We start from the raw sequence: 21464 nt of genomic DNA, 5'->3' as shown, positions 1-21464 counted from the left end.
ATCAGTAAAGAACTGTTATTCCTACCCCCATATCCTCTCCTAAGAGCCCTTTAATTTCAAAATCATAGTAAAGTGAAGGGAAGAGGGTTTATATTCTCCTTTTCAAAAAAAGAGGCCCCTGTCTCTTTCAGCAAATATCTGTCTTTCAAACCAAGACACCCACAAAGTAAGTTATAGGTATGTATTTTATTTAGCACTGAGGTGCATGAGAGATAACTCCTCCAAAAGCATACACAGCTTCAGTGACCTGCGCCTCTCTTTTTTATTCTCTAAAAACTAGGATTTCACAATACATGTTCATTTCCTTACCCCGCCTGTTCCTGCGTATTAAAATTAGCTCCAAGCCTCTTTGTGACTGTGCACTGCTTGTTGTTGGTTCCTCTGGAGGTCTTCTTTGGGTCCTTGGGATGAAGTAAACAGTCTTCCTCTCTGTTGAACTTTTCACCTTGCCTTCTTTGCACATTCGTCTTTAGTCGCTTTCCAGACCTTGATACCAGTTTTTGCTGGCTCAGTGGTCTAAGGAATCCCCCTCATCTGGAAGGGGCCTCACTCTTCTACCCTGCTTGCACATTCTTGGCCCTCCATCTTATCTTGTAGCCTTGCTCTGTTCTCCTGTTCTTGCAAAGTCAGCAAATGTTAGGCACTCATAGAATCTTGTCAGCCCCCTTCTAGTTAAAGTATCCTCCTGTATTTTTACCCTTAACCCTTTATTTTAATTTTAATTGTTTTTGTTTCAGTGTCACAATGGCTCCTTGGTTCTACAGGCCTGTCTTGGTTTGAAAGACAGGTATGGTCTAAGGAAAGGCAAGAGCCCCCTTCCTGAGATGCAGAATGCAACCCCCTCCCTTTTAATTATTTTAGGTCCAAATCAGAGGCCTTCAGGCAGGAGATGTGGGGATAAGGGTAACAGTTCTTTACTGATATCTAACAAGGCAGAAAAACAACAACAGCTATAAAAATTGACAACAGAACAGAACAGTATAGCTTAGTTCCAGTCCCTTTTGGCCGCAGGCCGTCTCCCTGCACTCAGTTACCGGTGCTGTGGGGGCAGGGCAGTTCCCGCGCAGTTGAAGAGGGCTGGGTGATGGCAGCGGCCCAGGGGTGAGAGGGGATGGGAAAGTGACTCCCCCTCACGGTGTCGGTCGTGATACTCAGCAGAGTGTCCGGAGATAGTAGGGTGAGATGGGAGAGCAGCAGAGCGATGTCCAACGGCATGGAGCGTGGATCTCAGTGCTGGGATGGCAGGGGAGATGACAGATCAGAGCCCGGGCTGTCCTCCCATTCCACGAGCCAAGCGAGAGAGAGTGCCCCGCTCCAGACCCCCGTCCCACCTTTTCTTTTTCGGTTCCTCCCCCTCCCCCTCCACCCACCCCCCTACAAGAGAACATTATCTGTCGTTTTAAGGTCTAGCCACAACTACTTAGCATAACAATGGGAGAAATTCCACAGCAAGAAAAGGGAAGCATTCAACCCCCAACAAGTCTCCTGTAGCTCTTTATATGGTGGGGCTTCCTTGGCACATGCCACGCGGTCCTCTTCTTCTTCAGAAGACAATCCAAAAGTCTTACCTTCAGGCCAGCTATTTATAACTTCCAGAATCCCAAGGCAATTCCGATTTCCAATATGGGTGCTCTGTGTACTGAGGGCAATCCACTTGCTCCATGTGGTGTCGGTGGCCTTATGTGTGCAAAGAACCTTTCCCTTGAGCATCCATCCTACTACTGGTGTTCGGGTGCCACAAGCAACTGCATTTTGGTGCCAATTACTTCAGAGGCCGCTTGATCTTCCTTGTCTGTGGGAGTGTAGTTGGCTTCAGACCCTTCGTAGCTTCGGCTCCAGAATCCCAGTGGTCGACCCCAAGTCTCACCAGGCACCTTTTGCCAAAGGCTCCAGGACAGATAATGGTTCCCGGCTGCAGAGTAGAGAACGTGTTTTACCTCTGGTCCCATCCTGACTGGACCAAGGGCTACCACATGAGCAATTTCAGGCTTGATTTGGATGAAGGCTTGTTGCTGTTCAGGGCCCCAGTGGAAATGGTTCTTCTTGCAGGTGACCAGGTAGGGAGGGCTCACCATCTGGCTGTACTCGGGAATGTGCATCCTCCAAAAACCTATGGCACGTAGGAAAGCTTGTGTTTCCTTCTTGTTGGTAGGTGGAGACACAGGGGTGATCGTGTTGATTACCTCTGTTGGGATCTGATGACATCCATCTTGCCACTTGACTCCTAGAAATTGAATTTCCTGAGCAGGTCCCTTAAGCTTAATTCTCTTAATGACAAAGCCAGCTTTCAGCAGAATTTGGATAATCTTCTCTCCTTTCTTGAAGACTTCCCCTGCTGTGCTCCCCCATACAATGATGTAATCGATATACTGTAGATGTTTGGGATACTTGCCCTTTTCCAGTGTGGTCTGGATCAGTCCATGGCAGATGGTAGGACTGTGCTTCCACCCCTGGGGCAGTCAGTTCCAGGTGTATTGCACTCCCCTTCAGGTGAAGGCAAACTGGAGCCTGCACTCTGCTGCCAAAGGAATAGAGAAGAAGGTGTTGGCAGTATCGATGGTCATGTACCAATTTACTGCCTTGGATTTCAGATCATACTGAAGCTCCAGCATGTCCGGCACGGCAGCGCTCAATGGTGGTGTGACTTCATTCAGGCCATGGTAATCCACCGTCAGTCTCCATTCTCCACTGGACTTATGCTCTGGCCATATAGGGCTGTTGAAAGGTGAATGAGACTTGCTGAGCACCCCTTGGCTCTCCAGTTTACAAATTATTTCATGGATGGGGATCACAGAGTCTCTGTCGGTACAATATTGCCGATGGTGTACTGTTGTTGTGGCAATTGGTACTTGTTGTTCTTTAACTCTCAGCAATCCCATAGCAGACGGGTTGTCTGAGAGACCAGGCAAGGTATTCAGTTTTCTGATGTCTTCTGTCTCCACTGCAGCTATCCCAAAAGCCCAACGATATCCTTTTGGGTCTTTGAAATATCCATTTGAGACAGTCTATACCAAGGATGTATGGGGCCTCTGGGTCAGTCACAGTGGGATGTTTCTGCCACCCATTCCCAGTTAAACTCACTTCAGGTTCCAATACAGTCAGCTGCTGGGATTTTTCTGTTACCCCAGAAACAGAAATAGATTCTGCTCCTACATACCTTGATGGCATCAGGGTACATTGGGCACCAGTGTCACCAAAGCCTTATGTTTTTGTGGGTTGGATGTGCCAGGCCATCGGATCCACACAGTCCAATATATCCGATTGTCCCTCTCCTCTACCTGGCTAGAGGCAGGGCCCGTCTATTCCTGGTCTTGGTACATGCTGCTCTCTTCCTGTACATAGGTTCCTGTGGTCCGTTTGAGAGGATCAGTCATATCATCATTCTGATACTGTCTGGAGTTTTGTGCACGAGAGACTGGAGCAGCATTGACTCTAGATGAGCTTGTGTTAGGCATCCCTCTTTTCAGTTCACATACCTGGGCTGCTAAGGAGGAGGTGGATTTTCCATCCCATTTCTTCATGTCTTCTCCATGCTCCTGAAGGAAAAACCAGAGGTTACCTCATGGAGTGTGTCCTCTCTCCCTGGCTGGGGAACGCTGGCTCCTAATGGCAGAGAGTCTTGTTGGTTCTGGCGAGATGTGGTAGTTTTCTTCGTTAAGTTCCTTTTTTAGTTTCTGATGGCCCTCTTCAATCAAGCTCAGGACTTGCTCCACCAGCCTTGTTTCCACAGACGAGACATGGGTATGAAATAGTGCAGTGACAGTGTCCTCGTAAATTCTTAGTTTATTGACCAAGACACCTACCATGTCCTCACCTTCCCTCCACTGCAGAGTTGCCAGGTAATGGGAATACATCTCTGGTCCAAGCCGTGCGAATCTCAACCACATCTGTGACGTGCACCTGACACAGTCTGGGCTCTTAGGAAATCTCTCATCTTCTGAGAAAATGATCTCCAGCACAGCCAATTCCCTCAGGCATTGGATACCTTGTTCTGTTGTGCTCCATTTTCCTTGGTGCACCTGGAGATCTTCTTTACAAAGGTATCTGTCCTTCACACTTGTCAGTAGTTGCCGCCAGAGGCTGAGAGTTTCTTGGGTTTGCCCCATCCCCTGATCAATGACCACATCCCGGGACAGAGATCCCAGTTGCCTGGCCTCACTTCCATCCAGCATGGTGTCATTAGCTGCAGCGTCCCAGATGTGGAGCAGCCAGGTCAGGATGGACTCGTTTTTCTGGTGGGTGAATTCCCTCTGCAGGTCACGCAGCTCACCCAGGGATAGAGAGCAAGTGATGATTTCTGTCTCTGTCTCTTCTACTGGGTGCGGAGGTCTTGCTACATTCTCGTCAGTCACTATGCGAACTGATTTGCTCTTTGATTTCTTCTTCTGAATGGGGGCAACTGCTACTGGTTTAGGCTATTCTGCTTCGGTGACGGTTTGTGTGGCTGACAGCGCTTTCGGTTCCTTTCTCCTCTGTGACAGTCTGCATAGACACAGATGCTGTTGCTTTGTTTCTTTTTTCATCTTCCTCAAGAAGACTGCATCACACCATGTAGTGTTTTGTTTCTAAGCATGTTGCAGGCTGTGCAGAGATGACAAAGCAGAACTAACAAAAACACTATGCTGTCCTTGGCATCCAGAGAGAACTCAACATTTCTAAAAACTGCTGTGTCAAGCCTGAAAGGCTGGAAAAAATCATTCTTTATCCATCCCCCCAGGGGCTGGGTGGGATTGCTGAGGCCCCAGATGTAGCAGCCTAGGCTAGGACAAGCAAACAAAGTTGAGTATATATTCTGAAAGATATTAATTGCCTCCGAGGTTATCATGCAATAGACATAATAGACCGATAAAGCAATTTTTATACCATACCCTGGTCTACACAGGAGCATTACAACCGTCAGATAGTTCCTCATGTGTGGAAAAATAGAGAGAGCCAGATATAAGACCCATGTAAGAATGTTGAGCATCATAGTGAGTAGACGACTTCTACAATACAAAACTGGAATTCCGACTATTCGCAGTACCGTGCTGCCGCACTTTGGGTGCCAAAAATATGTACTGATTTGAAAGCAAAATCAGTGAGAGACTCCCAGTCAGAAATACAATTTAATAGGAAAAAAAAAAAGAGAAAAAATAAAATACATGCAATAGTACAAAATAAAACCACTGACAGAGTCGGAATACAACCTGACACCCGACTAGTTAGGGTGGTGGAAGCAGACCAGATGAAGACAGCAGGCTCTGCTTCTTCTTCCTCCTGTTCTGAGGTCGCTGCTCCCTCTTCATCCTTCATTAAGTGTGCTGATTTTGTCACTTGGATGAGAAAACAAACAATTTTAGCAACAATACTAGTGGCAGGGTACAAGAAAGGAAGAGTTCACATGAATCCCCCCCCCAACAACAGACAATGCCTGATGGCTCCTCTGCCCAGCTTACTGACTACACCGGAACCCATTGTCCCCCAAAGATACTCCCTTCTCCCTGCCCCCAGCCATGATGTGAGATGGAATAGAATAACTAAGATTAAGATTCTCCCTATGTAACTCCATCATACTTCGATTCTGGGAAAAAAAAATTCTTGAAGTTCTATCATTTCAGATCATTTGAATTTGAATTTGCATACTAAAAAGTCTAGCCAGAAACTCATGACAATATTAATAGCCCATTCTAGAATGTCCGAGATGATAGACACTTCTTTCAAGAGAATGTGATACCTCACGTGACTTCTCCAGAATTCAAATGAACAGCGGGAGTAGTCTACAAGATTCTTGCTGCCATCTGGATTTCCTGGTATTTGGCTGGTCTATGTAAGCCAACCAGCTATTCAGCAGAGGGAATATGGTATGTGAGATGGAACACAGTAATTTATGGCTTTTTGCATAGTGATGAAGCTGTAAAGAAAGCTCCATAATGCTCAGACAAGGAGGCTGCTGGACTTCAAGCAGCAAAGGCCCAAAACGAACCAGTGAAAAGGTGTCATTGAAAAAAAAAAAAAAGCCAGGTGGGGAGCAAAGTGATACTTAAGGGCAGTTTACTGAAAGAGGAAATCTAGTGAAAAAAAAAGTCCAAGAGTGAAGGAATAACAGGGAAAATGAAACTAAGGAAGGAAATCAATCTCAGCTAATCATTTCAGAAGCTAACAAGTTGTCATTGCAATGATGCATAAAGTGAGAAATAATAAATATGTCTGCGCCAAAATCTGAAATATGAACTTTATTGCATTCTGTCTTTCACGGAATCATACAACAGACTGTGATTAAAGATCATCTAGTCCAACTTCCTTGCCAGGTAGATCTTAGAGTAGATCAAATTGCTCAAGACTAGCCAAACTGCTAAGGAGCACTCTCAATGATGGGGCATCCACAACTTCTCTGGAACACCCGTTTGAGTGTCTGTCTTGGTTTGAAAGACAGGTATCTGCTAAAGAAAGGCAAGAGCCCCTTTCCTGAGATGCAGAATGCAACCCCCTCCCTGTTAATTATTTTAGGTCCAAATCAGAAGCCTTCAGGCAGGAGGTTTAGGGATAAGGGTAACAGTTCTTTACTGATATCCAACAAGGCAGAGAACAAAAACAACGACAGGTATAAAAATTGGCAACAGAACAGTCTAGCCCAGTTCCAGTCCCTTTTGGCCGCAGGCCGTCTCCCTGCGCTCAGTTACCGGTGCTGTGGGGGCAGGGCAGGTCCCGCGCAGTTGAAGAGGGCTGGGTAATGGCGGCTGTGGCCCAGGGGTGAGAGGGATGGAGGAGCGACTCCCCCTCACGGTGTCGGTCGTGGTGCTCAGCAGAGTGTCCGGAGATAGTAGGGTGAGATGGGAGAGCAGCAGAGCTATGTCCAAGGGCAGGGAGCGTGGATCTCAGTGCTGGGATGGCAGGGGGAGATGCCAGACCGGAGCCCAGGCTGTCTTCCCAATCACGAGCCAAGCGAGAGAGAGTGCCCCGCTCCAGACCCCCGTCCACCTTTCTTTTTCCTATTTCCCCCCCTCCCCCTCCAGCCGCCCCCCTACGAGAGAACATTATCTGTCGTTTTAAGGTGTAGCCACAATTACTTAGCATAACAATGGGAGAAAATTCCACTGAAAGAAAAGGGAAGCATTCAACCTCCAACAGTGTCTCACCAGCTTCATTGTAGAAAAGTTTTTCCTTTTAGCCAATCTAAACCTAGTCTCAGTTTGAAAGCATGGCCCCTTGTCCTGTCTCTGCAAACCTTCCTAAAAAGTCTTTCTCCATTTGTCTTATACCCTCTTTACATATTCAAAGGCCACCATACTGTCTCTCCAGAAACCTCTCTTCTCCAGGCTAAAAGATCCTACTTTTCACAAGAACCAGGTCATAAACTGAGATGGAAGACATCTCAGGAGATCAGATCATCCAACAGCTCAGCGTAAGAATAGCTCTGAAGTCAGATCAACTAGCTTAGGGCTGTGTCTGTTTGAATTTTGAAAATTAGCAGGACTTGAAATGCTTCAAGGAAGAGAACTCTGGGTGGCTCCAGAAACAGCCTGAGAAACTCGAGCAAACTCGAAACCTCAGAAACTACCACTGCTTTCTCTCCCTCAGCCCAAGCAGTCACAAAGAAGTGTTCCCAGCAGGCTGGGATAGCACACATATACACTACATATACGTGACAGGCATCGCCAGCAGCCACATCCTGCTCCTTTCTGTGGCTGGCAAGAGTGAGACTGGATGTTTACATGTGGGCAACCTGGGTCCCTCCAGCAGCTCAGACACTCAGCCTGCCCAGTGACCCCACTGAATTCCAGTATTCGCAGTGTCCCAAGGGCACAGCACTACTCCGCTTGCTGGCACAGACCATCACACGCCTCCTAAATCAGTCAGGACTCCCCTGGTCCCACAGCCAGCACCCCACTTGCTCTCCCCCAGGCCACTGCCATTGTTCACCAACTTCTCCACTTTGATCTTTGCTGGTGCTCTCAACACTGGCACACCCAGATGTTCTGCAGCTGTTGTCTCCTGGTGGAAAGGACTTGTAAAGCCATGTTTCCTAACAGGACTTCCACAACCTTTCAAAGCAACCTTTACTGGGGTATGAACAATCTCATTCAAATGTCAACATTTCTTTTCCCATATGTGAAATCAGAATGTCCTTCTTCCGGGCATGCCCAAAACAAGGCACAAACTACATTGTGCCTTCTGTTTCACATGCTGACTCGTTTGTAAACAATGCTAGGAGAATACCTGTTTTGATCCAAGCTAATCTCTGGCTCTTATAGTGCATTCGGTAGTTAGTTTTGCTTTGCTATTTACTTGATGTCCCATTGAATTGTTGAATCATAAACAGACTACCTGTCTGTATAGCAGCATAGCAGTGATGAATAAATGCAAGAGAAGGAGCAAGGTGATTGTTTGCTAGACTCTTCCTAGAAACTGAGAAATCTGTTACTTAATGCTGACCACAGCAGATGGAGGAAGCATCCTACATGATGTCAAAGCAATGAAACTGTAATCACTTTTATGATGACAGTCAAGGCACTGCTTTTGCCACCATAAGTGGAGTGCAGGGAATCTTAAAAGACGACACTCTAACTGTTGTCCATGCTCACTGAGAAAAAAATGCTTTTACAGCAGAGCAGGTCTCACCGCAGCTAAATCATGGCTTCCACTGTACACCGCCTTCAAAAAAGCCCACAAAAACACAAATGAAAGGATTTGGAACCCAAGGGAATCTCAGATTGTGACATCAGCTCACTTTGGATTCTTTCCAAATTCTCAATTCCATTTTCTTCCGAGCCAATTATCCCACCTAACCTGAGCTGTAATTTATGGATTTCCAACACATCTACTTACCTTAGAATTAGATTACCACTAGGCAAAAAGACAGAAACAAGCAGTTAAGTTCAGATTGAAACCAAGGGTGTTTAGAACAGCAATACTTAGACGTAACTATTCTTAATAAAACCAAAACTTTTAGGACTTACCCATGTATTTTTGGAGGTGGAAAAAGTTTTAAATCCAAAGGTCCCTAGGGAGCTCTCACTCAGTGCCTGGAGAGGCGCTCTCGCTCGTCTTTCAAGGAACGATTCGTCACAGCAGAGGCAGCAGAGCACAAGATGGCCGAAGAGAAGGGGCAGTGTAGAACTCTCTGTCTGTCTCTGTCTCTACTCAGTGTAGAACGTCTCTGTCCTGGCACATTTTCGTGTGCGATACGTCCCTCCAGGTCTTCAGTCCTTGCGAAGCTCTATGTACTGTGAGCGCTGCTACTTGCAGCTGAGAAGGACCGTGGAGCTAGCAGCGAATTCGGAGAGCGCTGAGCACGTAGTCAAGAAGCGAGAAGTGCCCCTGCAATGCGGTGCTATTAGCAGCTTCCTCGCGGCGGGGGCGAGCTCCGGCCACAAGACATTCTTGTCCTGGCAACGGATCTCTGTGAAGGGCATAAACGAAAAGCTTTCGTTTTCCATTCGAACTGCGAGAGAGGCAGACTGTTGCACGGAGCTCTGAGAAGAAAGGTGCACGCCCTAGGCGGGCTTGGGCAGAAGCAGCGTTCTCGAGCGCTTGGCTGCCGGCACACTGCTTGCTGTCTGGCGCCGCTTCGGCCGCTTCTGGCCGCCGGGGAGTGAAAGCGGCGCCAGGCGCGGGCGAGGGCGGTGAACGAAGCGGCACAAGTCTCCTGCTTGTGTGCACCACGTTACAGGCTACTAGGAGAGTGTCTTCAGTTTGAGTTGCCAGTTTGAATAAACTTATTTTTTCTGTTGTGAGACAGAACCAGGAGCAAAAGAGCAAGGCAGGCCTAAAACTTGAGAGAGTATAAAAGAAAATTTATTAACTACACAAACAAAAAGAGAGGAAAAAAAAATTTCAGAATAAGATTTTTTAGATCACTCCTTCCCTCCCTCTCCCAATCTTCATAACAACAAAACAAACATATAACAAATACTTCAGTCAGTGCCCAATTTAGTCTTTCTCGGTTCACTTCTGGAGAGAGAAGCCTCTTCTTGTTGAAGTTGTAGGGATTTTTCCCACAAGAAGGAAAAAGACAGTTCTCTTGTGTTTTTATCTTTCACGATTTGCATCCGCCCGGGAACCTGCAACCGTGACGCTCCTCCCAGCACTACAGCCGTCCCAAAGTTGTAGATGTGGGCCATGTCTGTCCCATGGGGTATTACTTTTAAAAATGAAATGTTCAACCACAAAGATTCTCTCTGTCTCCTTTCTCTCTGCTCAGGCTTCATCTTCAGAAAACCAAAATCCCCTTCTTTTCTCAGGGCAGAAATTCTCAACACAGGTGCTTTTTAGTCAAATCATCTATTAAATGGAACATTTCCATCCCCCCATGTTTCTTTCCATGGTTTATAGGAATATTCAGTACATCAGTTCATTCCTACAAGTTCACAAAAAGATTTTCAGCCATTTCAGCATCTTCTCATTCTCCTTCCATCTTAAAAACTTAGCTCTTACATCACTGACTTCAGAAATCTTCTTATTCCCTTTCATATTCAAAGGAAAGGCTGGAGGCTTTGCAAATCTTATCTGAACACTAAAGAGTTAAAGTTTAACACAACTACAAGAATTGGGCCAGGCTCAGGCCGTGCTGGGGAGGGCGGCTGAGGTGTTAATCAGCCTTTCTGGGACTGACCTGCAGCCCCACACTGCTCATGGCCACCTGGGCAGGCTGGGCCCGTCCGGCAGCAGCAAGAGTCAGCCTCCCCTCCCACGCCAGAGCCGCAGGCCCGTGGAGGAGGAAGCCGTGAAGGTCTTATCACAGAACTTTTTCTCCCCCCGGCCATCGGGCGTCCTCGTTGGCAAACGGGGCCCAAGCGGCCTCCCGAGCCTCGCCCCCCCGCATGGGGGAGGGGGAAGCTCGGGTTGATGTTACCTGCTCAGCCGCCGGAAAGACAAAGAGAGTCAGTTCCGGATTACCTTCCTCAAAATGTGTGTGCACGGAGGGAACTAACTTTCTCTAATTGGCTGTTGCAGGTATCCCAACCCCCACAGAGGAAATTCCCTTAGGAAGAATCTCTTCTGAGTTTCTTCTTCCTAAGTCAACCTATCACAGAGAGGAAGGTGGCTGACTCTCGCTTGCCTTCCCAAGTGCCGTTAGCAGTCGGAAGGAGCAAGTTGAAGCACTGCTGCGTGTGCTGCTCCTTGGTTCCCTTGCAGCCCGCTGTGAAAGCATTGGCGGTCACTTCTAGGCGCCGAGTTGCACACAGCACCACGGTAAGTGCTGCGGAGAAGGGAAATCCAGAGTGCAGCGAGGTGCTGGACGTGGCTTATGTGCAGTAAAGTAGAAGGTGAACCGAGGCACTGCCTCTTCAATCTGGCCGCCTCTGCTCTGGTAGCAACTTTTGCAAGTCGGCAAAGGGAGCCGCGAGTATGTAGAATGGAGGGCAGCGAGACGCCGTGTGTTATGCGCCCTTTCAGGGCTGCTGACAGGGGTCTACTTTAAGAACGCCTTCTTCTTCCTCGCGTCCTTCTCGTTTCGCTCTAGCTGTATGGAGTACAGCACAGCGAAGGAGTGAGGACGGGCACTGCCCCAGCTTTTGCCTTGGCGTGCAACGGCTGTGTGCTGCTTTTCCGAGCAGCAAGAGCACTGAGAAGTGAAAGCGATTGTGAAGGAGATCTTTGGCTGCTCGTGTGCTCTTCGCTGCACTGCGCCGCTCGCAAGCGGCTTCGTTCTTCGCCTTCTGCCGTCTGGAGAGAGCTGAACTCCAGCGGTCAGTTTCAGCTCTGCCCAACAGCGTGTCCTCAGTTCTGCGGGCAAGCACGCCCTCTTGCCTTGGCTCCGAGTGCAAAGTCCCTAGCGAGCACTCATTCAGTGCAATGCACCCAGAAAGACGCTCTCGCTCGTCTTTCAAGGAGCGATTCCTAACAGCAGAAGCAGCAGAAGCACAAACTGGATGACGAGAAGGGACAATGTAGAACACGTCTCTGTCCTGGCACATTTTCCTGTGCGATACGTCCCTCCGGGTCGTCGGTCCTTGCGAAGCTCTATGTACTGCGAGTGCTGCTACTTGCAGCTGAGAAGGACCGGGGAGCTAGCGGCGAATTCGGAGAGCGCTAAGCACGAAGTCAAGAAGCGAGACGTGTCCCTGCAATGCGGTGCTAAATAGCAGCTTCCTCGCGGCGGGGGCGAGCTCTGGCCACAAGACATTCTCGTCCTGGCAACAGATCTCTGTGAAGGGCGTAGGCGAAAAGCTTTCGTTTTCCATTCGAACTGCGAGAGAGGCAGACTGTTGCACGGAGCTCTGTGAAGAAAGGTGCACGCCCTAGGCGGGCTTGGGCAGAAGCAGCGTTCTCGAGCTCTTGGCTGCCGGAGCACTTCTGGTTGTGTGGCGCCCTTGCAGCGGCTTCTGGCCGCCGGCAAGTGAAAGCGGCGCCAGGCGAGGGCGAGGGCGGTGAACGAAGCAGCACTAGTCCCGTGCTTGTGTGCACCACGTTACAGGCTACTAGGAGAGGAAGGTGGTTGACTCTTGCTTGCCTTCCCAAGTGCCCTTAGCAGTCGGAAGGAGCAAGCTGAAGCACTGCTGCTTGTGCTGCTCCTTGGTTCCCTTGCAGCCCGCTGTGAAAGCATTGGCGGTCACTTCTAGGCGCCGAGTTGCACACAGCACCACGGTAAGTGCCGCGGTGAAGGGAAATCCAGAGTGCAGCGAGGAGCTGGACGTGGCTTACGTGCAGTAAGTAGAAGGTGAACCAAGGCGCTGCCTCTTCAATCTGGCCGCCTCTGCTCTGGTAGCAACTTTTGCAAGTCGGCAGAGGGAGCTGCGAGTATGTAGAACGGACGGCAGCGAGACCGTGTGTTATGCGCCTTTTCAGGGCTGCTGCCAGGGGTCTACTTTAAGAACGCCTTCTTCTTCCTCGCGTCCTTCTCGCTTCGCTCTAGCTGCATGGAGTACAGCACAGCGAAGGTGTGAGGAAGGGCACTGCCCCAGCTTTTGCCCCGGCCTGCCTGTGCTGCGCCTTTAGCTGCACACCAGAACAACGGCATTTCTTACCCGCAAGGTAAAAAAGGCTTTACTGTAGCCTTAGGAATGGCAAGTGCCTAGGCATTAAGTTGAGCGACCACGTATGAGGTAGTCTTTAGAGGTTTCCTCCCCCATGGCGCTGGTGTATTCTCATTCTCGTGCTGAACTGAAAAGTCCGGGCATGGCAAGTCTGGCCTGCCTTGTGCAGAGACGAACACAAATGTGGGGCTATGATCCTATGTGTTCGGAGCTCTGCTTCCGGGTGTGTGGGCCGCCATGAGCCCGCAGCAGCCGCCGATGACAGTGTGGATTGTGGATGAGGCTGGGCTGGCCCCCCGCCCCCCCGTTGGTCTGACAGCGGCAGGAGTGGCGTCGGAGCGGCATCGCCTGAGGGCCCCATGGGGGGCGGGGAGAGAGCCGGGAGTGACCCCGAGCGACACCGGAAGCGATATCCGTAGGGCCCGGAAGGCCAGCGTTGCCATCGAGTTTGGCCGGTAGGAGGCGTCTAAGGTGCTTTGAAAGGTGGAGCGTCTTTGCTCTAGGACAGTCTGGGAGAGCTGAGGGTGTCCAATCTGGAGAACAGAAGGCTCCAGGGAGACCTTCGAGCCCCTTGCAGTGCCTGCTGGGGCTCCAAGATAGCTGGGGAGGGACTTTGGAAAAGGGTCTGGACTCGCAGGACAAGGGGGTATAGCTTCAAACTGCCAGAGGGCTGGGGTAGACGGGATATTGGAAAGGAATTCTTCCTTGTGTGGGTGCTGAGGCCTGGCACATGTTGCTCAAAGAGGCTGTGTAGGAGCCCCATGGCAGGAAGCGTCCAGGGCCAGGCTGGAGCGGACATGGAGCAACCTGGACTAGTGGAAAAGTGTCCCTGCCCGTGTCAGGATGGGGGAAGAAGATAATTTGTCTCTAAGGTCGCTTCCAGTCCAAACCATTCTGGGATTCTAGGATTCATGGAAGGCCCTTTTCCAAGTGAAGTGTTGTATCTCTTGGCTCCCAGCTTGTAGTTGCCAGTTCTTCTGGAAGCAGGCGTGGCGAAGCAGCTGTGATGAGCCATGGGGTCTCAATAGGACGAGTGTGATATATTTGCAGAGAGGAAGGCTGCAGACAGATCTTCAAGGTCCAGGTAAAACAAGCTAAGGATTGAATAGAAGCCAAAGATTGGTTGTGTTAGTCAGTTTGCTGGCTGTTGAAATGGCCCCAGGTCATTTTCAACATTTCTAATTTGGATTTGTTTGAGTAAAAAATTAATGTGTTACCTCCAGCGTAGGCTCTCCAATGCATCTCCATGTGCTCCCATCTCTTTGTTGTATATCAGGTTCTATTAACTGAAGACAGAATCATAACACAGTAGTAAAACATTTAGAGGTGTAGTTAGCCAGCTTCAGGAGTTTTCAACTCAGCTGTTGACTTTTCTGGTAACTGTAGGCAAGGCAACACAATCCAGTTACTCCACTTTTCCTCTCTGAGGAAAAGATGATTTTTTTTTTTTTCTCATTTTGAAAATAGCCTTGAATGAAGAGAGTTATGCACGTGGCATGTAGGATTCATTATTTTACCTTTCTCTTCTGCTGTCTTTCGTGTACTAGTCTTTTTAAAATTTTTTTGTCGCTGTTCTCCATTCAGTAGGTTTGAAAGGATTCTAATTGTTGAGATGATGGTTCTTTGAAGGCTCACTTAGCCCACCTTTTGGGTGAAGGAAAGAAGAAGACAAGGTCCTCTAGGAAGAGTAAAAAGCATACTTTAAAGAGACATTCAGAGATGTCTGCTGATGCCATGCAATTACCGTGTAATCAGCAGAAATGTGTTGGAAAAACACCCATCAGTGACTTCACAAGAAAGCCACACTCAAGACAGGTAAAGAACAGAAGCATAAAACCCCAAAGGTATGAAATGGACAGATTTTCATTGGGAATGAGCAACTCCTGAATTCCTGGTTCTAGAACTAGGGGCTTGTAATAAATAGACTGTCTCCTTGCCAAACGTAAACTTGGTGTCATGAACTGCTCACTGCCCGTTGAAGTGCAGGGCTAGTAGACTAATATTTGCCAAGGCAGGCATATTGTATGGCTTTCCTGTTAAAAAGAAATTGGTTTTGCTCATAGCAATCTAGATATGTACCCAGTCTGACACCTATTTTTTAGGCTATATTTCCAAGTAAATGGCTTCCATGATGATGCAGTAAGTTTATGTCATGAACAGGAATGAAGTGATTGCATGCATCCTTTTTTCCCCTAAGCCAGCTGCTGAGTAATGAGACAGAGACTCTCACTGACGCCAAGGAGTGCCCGTGCTTTTGGGAAAAGCACTGGGCAGATAAAGCCTATTTCCACATTTCTTGCTAGCGTCTCCTTCAAAGTTCATGGGTTTGTTCATCTTTTAGAGCTGTTCTAGATGTTCTTTGTAGTTTACATGTACTAAATGTAGCAGGTATTGCTTTCATGCCGTCCTACTAGATTTGAAGTTGGGATCTACTCAGGCTTCAATGTCTCAGAAGAAGCAACGTCGATTCTTTGAATTCTACTCTTGAACGTGAGAATGCTACTTAGGTAGTTAATGAATTAATTAAATCGAATTCACTTGAATGGAAAAATTGTCTTGTTCATGTAGATTTTAACTTGGGAAATTGATATTTGAGTTCTACTTTTCATTGTTGTTGCTTTTCTGTATTCTTTGATTGCACAGATAGCAGATGTACTGACTAAGTATTGTGTGAAACTGGAGGAAATGTCCTTCCTCTTGGCAGCTGATGTTCACAAGCTCATTAACGCTAAGGCCATGGTAAATGTTTTACCTGGGGCAAGATAGCAGTCTGAATATTCCTAGAATGTCTTTCTTTCCCCAGATGAAATTCATTTTTTCTGCCTATCAATCACTGAAATATAGAAGAAATTTCTACTTGGCAGGGTATTGGTTATCATTTGTGTTCTTTTCTCCCCTCATTTTCTGTAGAGGAGACAATTTTTGGTTTGTTTTTGCATGTTGTATGCTGCTTCTACTTCTGGTTTTGTTTTTTAATACACAGAATATAAACAGAGCACTGCTGGATAATGAGAGGGCAACTGCCAAGCTACTCTTGAATCGAATGAAATCAGAGCTTGAGAAAGAAAAATGGCATCAACTGAAATGGCAAGGGACTGGAAGCTCATGCAAAAGAAGTGTGGAGTTCAGAGTTTCAGGTCAGAAATTTGGCAGTCTTCTTTTGGACAATGAGCAACACCAAGAGGCTAGTGTTCACTTTTGGTTTCTATCAAAGTAATACTTGATCATTTTTTCTTTCAACGTGATATCATGTATGATGTCACATATATCATGTGATTCCATTCTACATATCTACTTTCCATCCTGCAGAGAATTTATGGCAAGTGAAGAAATCCAGAATCCCCCAACTGTGAATATGGAAATGGAAAAGTTGATAAAGGAGCAGATGGTACTCAGTGAAGAGAGACTGAAGGTTTTGCAATATATCGGGTATGGCAAAAGAGGGTATAGCATAAAGGAAAACAATTGTTGCTGGAGTTAATGAAGGACTTGGCTACAAAATGCACTTTGCTTCCTGTCAATGTGTGATTGCTAAATGCAGCAGTAAGGCAGGGTCTACATCTATTTCTGTACAGCTCTTTTGAATGGAAAAAATGCATTCTTGATTTTCAGTGCCCCAGCTACACTTAATAGGTGGCGATCAGGCTCTAAAAATGGAGGAATGCAGAAGTAAATCTCGAAACATAGTAGAAATGGGCAAAGATGGGTGGAGAGCTAGAAGTTGGTGTTTTTGTCAAGGCATTTTTTTCTCCATGGCGTGGGATTTTATTTGCGGAATAAATGAAGAGAGGACTCTGGATAGAAATCTAACGTTGCTACGTTTGAATATCCATCCTGAACACAAGACACATTGGTGTGGGTGCAATGCATTACGATCTTTACAGGGAGGTTTTTTACGGTGGATGTAGGAACCAGGTAGATGACAGTTAGTTCCTTATCGGGCAGTAAACAGTTGGCCTTGAACAACAACAATCTCAGGTTTATTTTCATTGCCAAGATGGCTGTAAATAAAAGAAAGCCCAGTAGTATGGATATTCGGATTCATAATTTTATATTTGAAGTACTGACTGGTTTGTATTTTAGGATACCTGACTCTTGTTTCCTGCTTTGATAGCACCCTGTTGCCTCCAACACGTGCCAAATCTGATGGAAACGAATGGTGCAGAACTCTGGAGAATTGAAACAAAAGTCTAGGTAGGTCGGGAAATCCTAAGAACAGTCTGGAATTCAAGCAATGTTTTCTTTTCTCCTGGGCAACGATGAGGCAGACGGTTGCTTTGAGAGTGCATGTTTGCTCTATTCTTTGTTCCGTGTGTTGCCACATACCTTCTCAGTTGCTTGGAGGTGGCAGTAAGAGCCAAAGAAGCTGCCTGTGGCATGGCTTTCCTTTGGCCAGTACAAACACCTGTGCATGGGGAGATCTAGCAGGAACTGGCTAGGTTAGAATGAATCTGGGGGAAATCAAAAGTTAATTTTGACGTGGATCCCTTCTCAGTCATACAAAAATACTCCTTTTTAACTCTTGGAGAAGAAGAGGGGAAGTATGAGAAGAAGAGGGGAAGTATTGGAGATACTTCCTTTCTCTGTGTCCTTGCAGCATGCCTTCCCGCCCTGTGTCTGCCTTCTCTTGCTCCAGAGCACATCCAGTTGGGATGTTTGTAGCCTGTATGGTAGCAAAGAAGTTGGTAGCGATTGTTAAGTACCTTGCTACTTTGAAGCATAATGATAAACAGCTGTGTATGAAAATGTCTTGATTTCTTTGGCTGGTAGTGTCTGGTGTCTGTAGGCACTGCTGGCATCTGTTCCGTGTGCTGAGATTCAGCACATGGCCTCTGTCATGTTTCCATGTCACACTGCACTGTGAAAGATGGGAATTTTGACTGTGGTCTGTTCCGTATCATTCAGACAGCCCTAATGTGGAGTGCGTGGAGAAAATGAGCATCCAGTATGAGCTGGTCGAGGGCAAATGTCAGGAGAAAGGGCAGATGTGCAAGTTGAGTGCCACAGCTTTTGGCTGTGATAGCCGTGGTCCAGTGTGTCATTAAAGTGCGTCTGAGGATGCACCAGACACTGAGATAACAAGTGGAATTCCTTTTTAACCTCCGCCTTACTCTGTTCAAAAAGTAAGCCATCCGTTTGGTTTCACAGTAGTAGTTGGTATTTGTGCTTGAAATGTGGAAAAGCCGTAACAAATGCCAGTAATGAAGGGAGTGCTGTCCTACATGAATGTGGAAGATGCAAAGAGCCTCAGCCCTTGTGCTAAATCTGTCTTATCTTGGGAAAGAAATTCCACCTCTGCCTCAATTTCTCCCTTTGTGTCCAACCAAATGGTATTGTTTAGTAATCTAATATGGCATGTAGGAGGCTGAATCTATCTCTGTCCATCACAAGAAAAGAAACACTACGTTTAGCCAGGCTCTCTGAAAGCCACACAGTATTTCTTCTGTGCATGTCAATAATTTGTTCTTCTTTTCCTTCAGATGACCCTGTTGGATGTGAACATTTGCACAGCAGAAGATGCTGAAGTTGTGCACTCCAACATGCTTCAGATGACTGAGAAACGAAAATGTAGGTTTGAAGAAGAAGTGGAGCACGTGGATGTACGTTTCTTTTATTTGATGACATATATCTTCATCACTCCTTGGGATTAGTCTGTTCTTCCTGTGCTCCCACCTGCAATGCCTTCTGCGTGGTAGGCTATTGATGTCACCTTAGAAAGAGGTCCATAGTGTGACAAAACACTCCAGAGAAACAGTTTGGTGTGGAAGAGTTTCATGTGGAAGTGTTCATAATTCTTGTGTTTATTATTTGTAATAGAAATAGATTGTATTTTTATGATCATTTCTATCTGAAATACATAGGATAGCGATGAATGACGTATGGCCCAGTCTGCTTAAGATCAGACTTCAGGAAGAGCTGGAAATGATCTCCCAAATGTCTTCCAATCTTTTCTATACATAAAAAAAGTCGGGCAGTTGTTTCTAAAGGGATAAATTATAGAATGTGATTTGGTGCTTTATGGTGCCAGAATAAACAGAAGTTTTGAGAATCCGCATTCTTACCAGTTTACTTGGAGACTGATTTTTTTTTACTCTCCAGATAGAAGACGCCATGTTGGATACCAGTCGTAAAATTCCAGGCAGCCTTTTATCATGTTACATATCCTCTTACTCATTCATTTCACCTTCCAGCAGTTTAGAAAGAACTTGTTCACTTGAATGTTTTTCTTTGGAGTGATTTGAAGGAGACGGCTAAATGGCCATAATCCAGGTAGAAACATAAAAACAAGGGTGTGCTATAAAGACAGGACTTCTTAATGCAAAGAGCCCTCTGAAATTCAAAATACCTGCTATAAAATTTAAAATGTAATCTTTGACTTTTAGATGGGAATTTCTCCTCTTCAGTTTCATTTTGTCAGGTGCATTTTTGCTAACTGCTTGATTCACGCTGAATGGACAGTCCTGTCTTATTGTTGGTATGGCAACAGCGATAGAGATCACTGCTGCTTTCTGTAGAAAGTGGCTGCAAGTTGCTATGACGAGATCTTGTGCAGGTCTAGAGTCTGATTGGATGTGAGGTTCTCATTGTTTCAACAAGCAACTTGGGGTGGCAGTGTCAGAGGTGTTCATTATCTAGGAAGATTTTCATAGGCGATGAGTTTTGCTGAGGTAGCTTTCTCTTCTGGGTGTAGAAGCTATGTGCATAATTAACTTCCTTGAATCCTAAATAGTTGGGGAGATTTTAGTATCTACGAAACCATTTTTACTAGCTTTTTTATGTGGCCTTAGATGATGAAAGTGATCTGGATACAATCTTAGAAAAAAGGCAAACGGTGAGCTGTGAGGAAGAGCTGAAGGAGTATTTGGAGAACACCCTTTCTTCTTGAGATCAACTTAGAACAAGGTATGAATTTGGTATGTTTTGTAAACTTAAAAGGTAGAGCATCTTTGAACATTGGTTGTACTACTTAGGCCTTGTTTTAATGCTGTTGTGTGAAGGTATGGAAAAAGAGTGCTTTTCACTTCATGTAAGAATATAGAATAATGTCCCTACTGAACAAGGTTAAGGCAAATAATGCCCACGGTTTAGGAATGGGACAAAGGAAGACTGCTATCATTCAAAAACCATAGCACATCAGTATTACTGTGCATACCATCACATCCATGCCTTATTCAGAAGGTAAAAGTAGTAGTGCAGATTCTTGGATCACCGGAATCAGAAGTTGGTCTGCACCATCATTTCTTCACTCATAGATTTGATCTCATTCAAAGTTCTAGGAACTCAGACGTTTAAGACAGCCAAGCACTGGCAACTTTAAAAACCATCTAAAAATGGGTACAATACCGCTCTCCTTCCTGAAGATCTTAGCAGCAGCTCTGAAGCCGTAGAGGAAGCAGCACTGTTCACACACCCAGGAGGTCTTTCCTACCTGCTCGATCAGAGGCACATTAGAAGAGCAGTATGGACCTGAGGGGCAGATGCACATACCTTCACACACCTCGCAGTGGGACTGTGGTTAGAGCTGGAGGTTTGATACTCTTCCTAATAATTTGAGCCGTTAAAACAAAGCCAGAGGTAACAGACCAAGTGAAAATACAATGCCAGGTTGCGGAAAGAGAATGTTACCTATCTGAACTCGTACAAAAATTCCCCATCATTCTCTTTGTTTAGGAGACCAAGCCAATGTCCCTGTAAATGAAAACAAGTGTGAATATTGATTTTTCTTGAATCAAGACTCAGCTTTATGTCCAAGTCAAAGGCAAATAAACCAGAAAGGCTCCGCTGAGCACAGTGCAGAACTAACATGGAAGACAGTCATTTGACCTCTTATGTAAGCAGTGTTGGTGTGGTTCCCCATCCAAAAGGAAGGATGTCAAATGCTTCTTTGGAAATATTTTAACTTCTCTGCGTTTCTTTCTTTGTAATGAACTAATCTGTAACAAGCCAGGACGTGATTGTGTTCAGTAGAAACAGATCAATGGCAACATTTAGCCTAAAGGTTTTATGAGATTGATCAGGAAGTTCGATTTAGATTTAAAGGCACTGTAGTCATATTTAATTTTATTTCTCTCCGTACTTGAGTCTCTTAAACAGGGACCTTCAATTGGACAGGAACGGGACACTGAAGCAAATTGTAATGGATGACGTAATGGCTTACCCAGAAGCATTTTGTGGGAATTGATTTCTTCTAGGTATCCATCAGCCAGCATTTTAGTGTGAAGGGAATCTTCAAACAGGTAAAACAAAAATTCCCGTTGGTTTCAAACCTGACTGCTATATTAATTTTTCACTTTTGATAAAATTTTCATGACCTTTAAAATTCAGACTGTATCAAGTATTGTTTCAGCCATTGAAGAAAGTGCTTTTGATGGAGATAGGAGAGGGAAACCAAAACATTTCTCAGAGCCACACTTTGAGCTCTGTCCTTGTTACAAACGGCACTTGAGCAAATGCATTTGCCTTTGGAACAGAAAACGACAAGGTAACAGGCTTATCATTACGGATTTG

General features: G+C 46.2%; 1 long non-coding RNA gene across 1 annotated transcript; it reads left to right on the top strand.

Annotated features, from left to right (window-relative positions):
• Positions 1-15794: 15794 nt before the first annotated feature.
• Positions 15795-17150, top strand: LOC148220083 (uncharacterized). Its single transcript, XR_015799091.1, has 3 exons — positions 15795-16093; positions 16266-16385; positions 17071-17150. It is a non-coding gene; the product is annotated as an uncharacterized LOC148220083 (long non-coding RNA).
• Positions 17151-21464: the final 4314 nt, after the last annotated feature.

This window comes from Sturnus vulgaris, chromosome W, assembly GCF_052056855.1.
Source record: "Sturnus vulgaris isolate bStuVul1 chromosome W, bStuVul1.hap1, whole genome shotgun sequence".
In the NCBI taxonomy this organism is placed as follows: domain Eukaryota; kingdom Metazoa; phylum Chordata; class Aves; order Passeriformes; family Sturnidae; genus Sturnus; species Sturnus vulgaris.
This window is presented reverse-complemented; position numbering and strand designations above follow the sequence as displayed.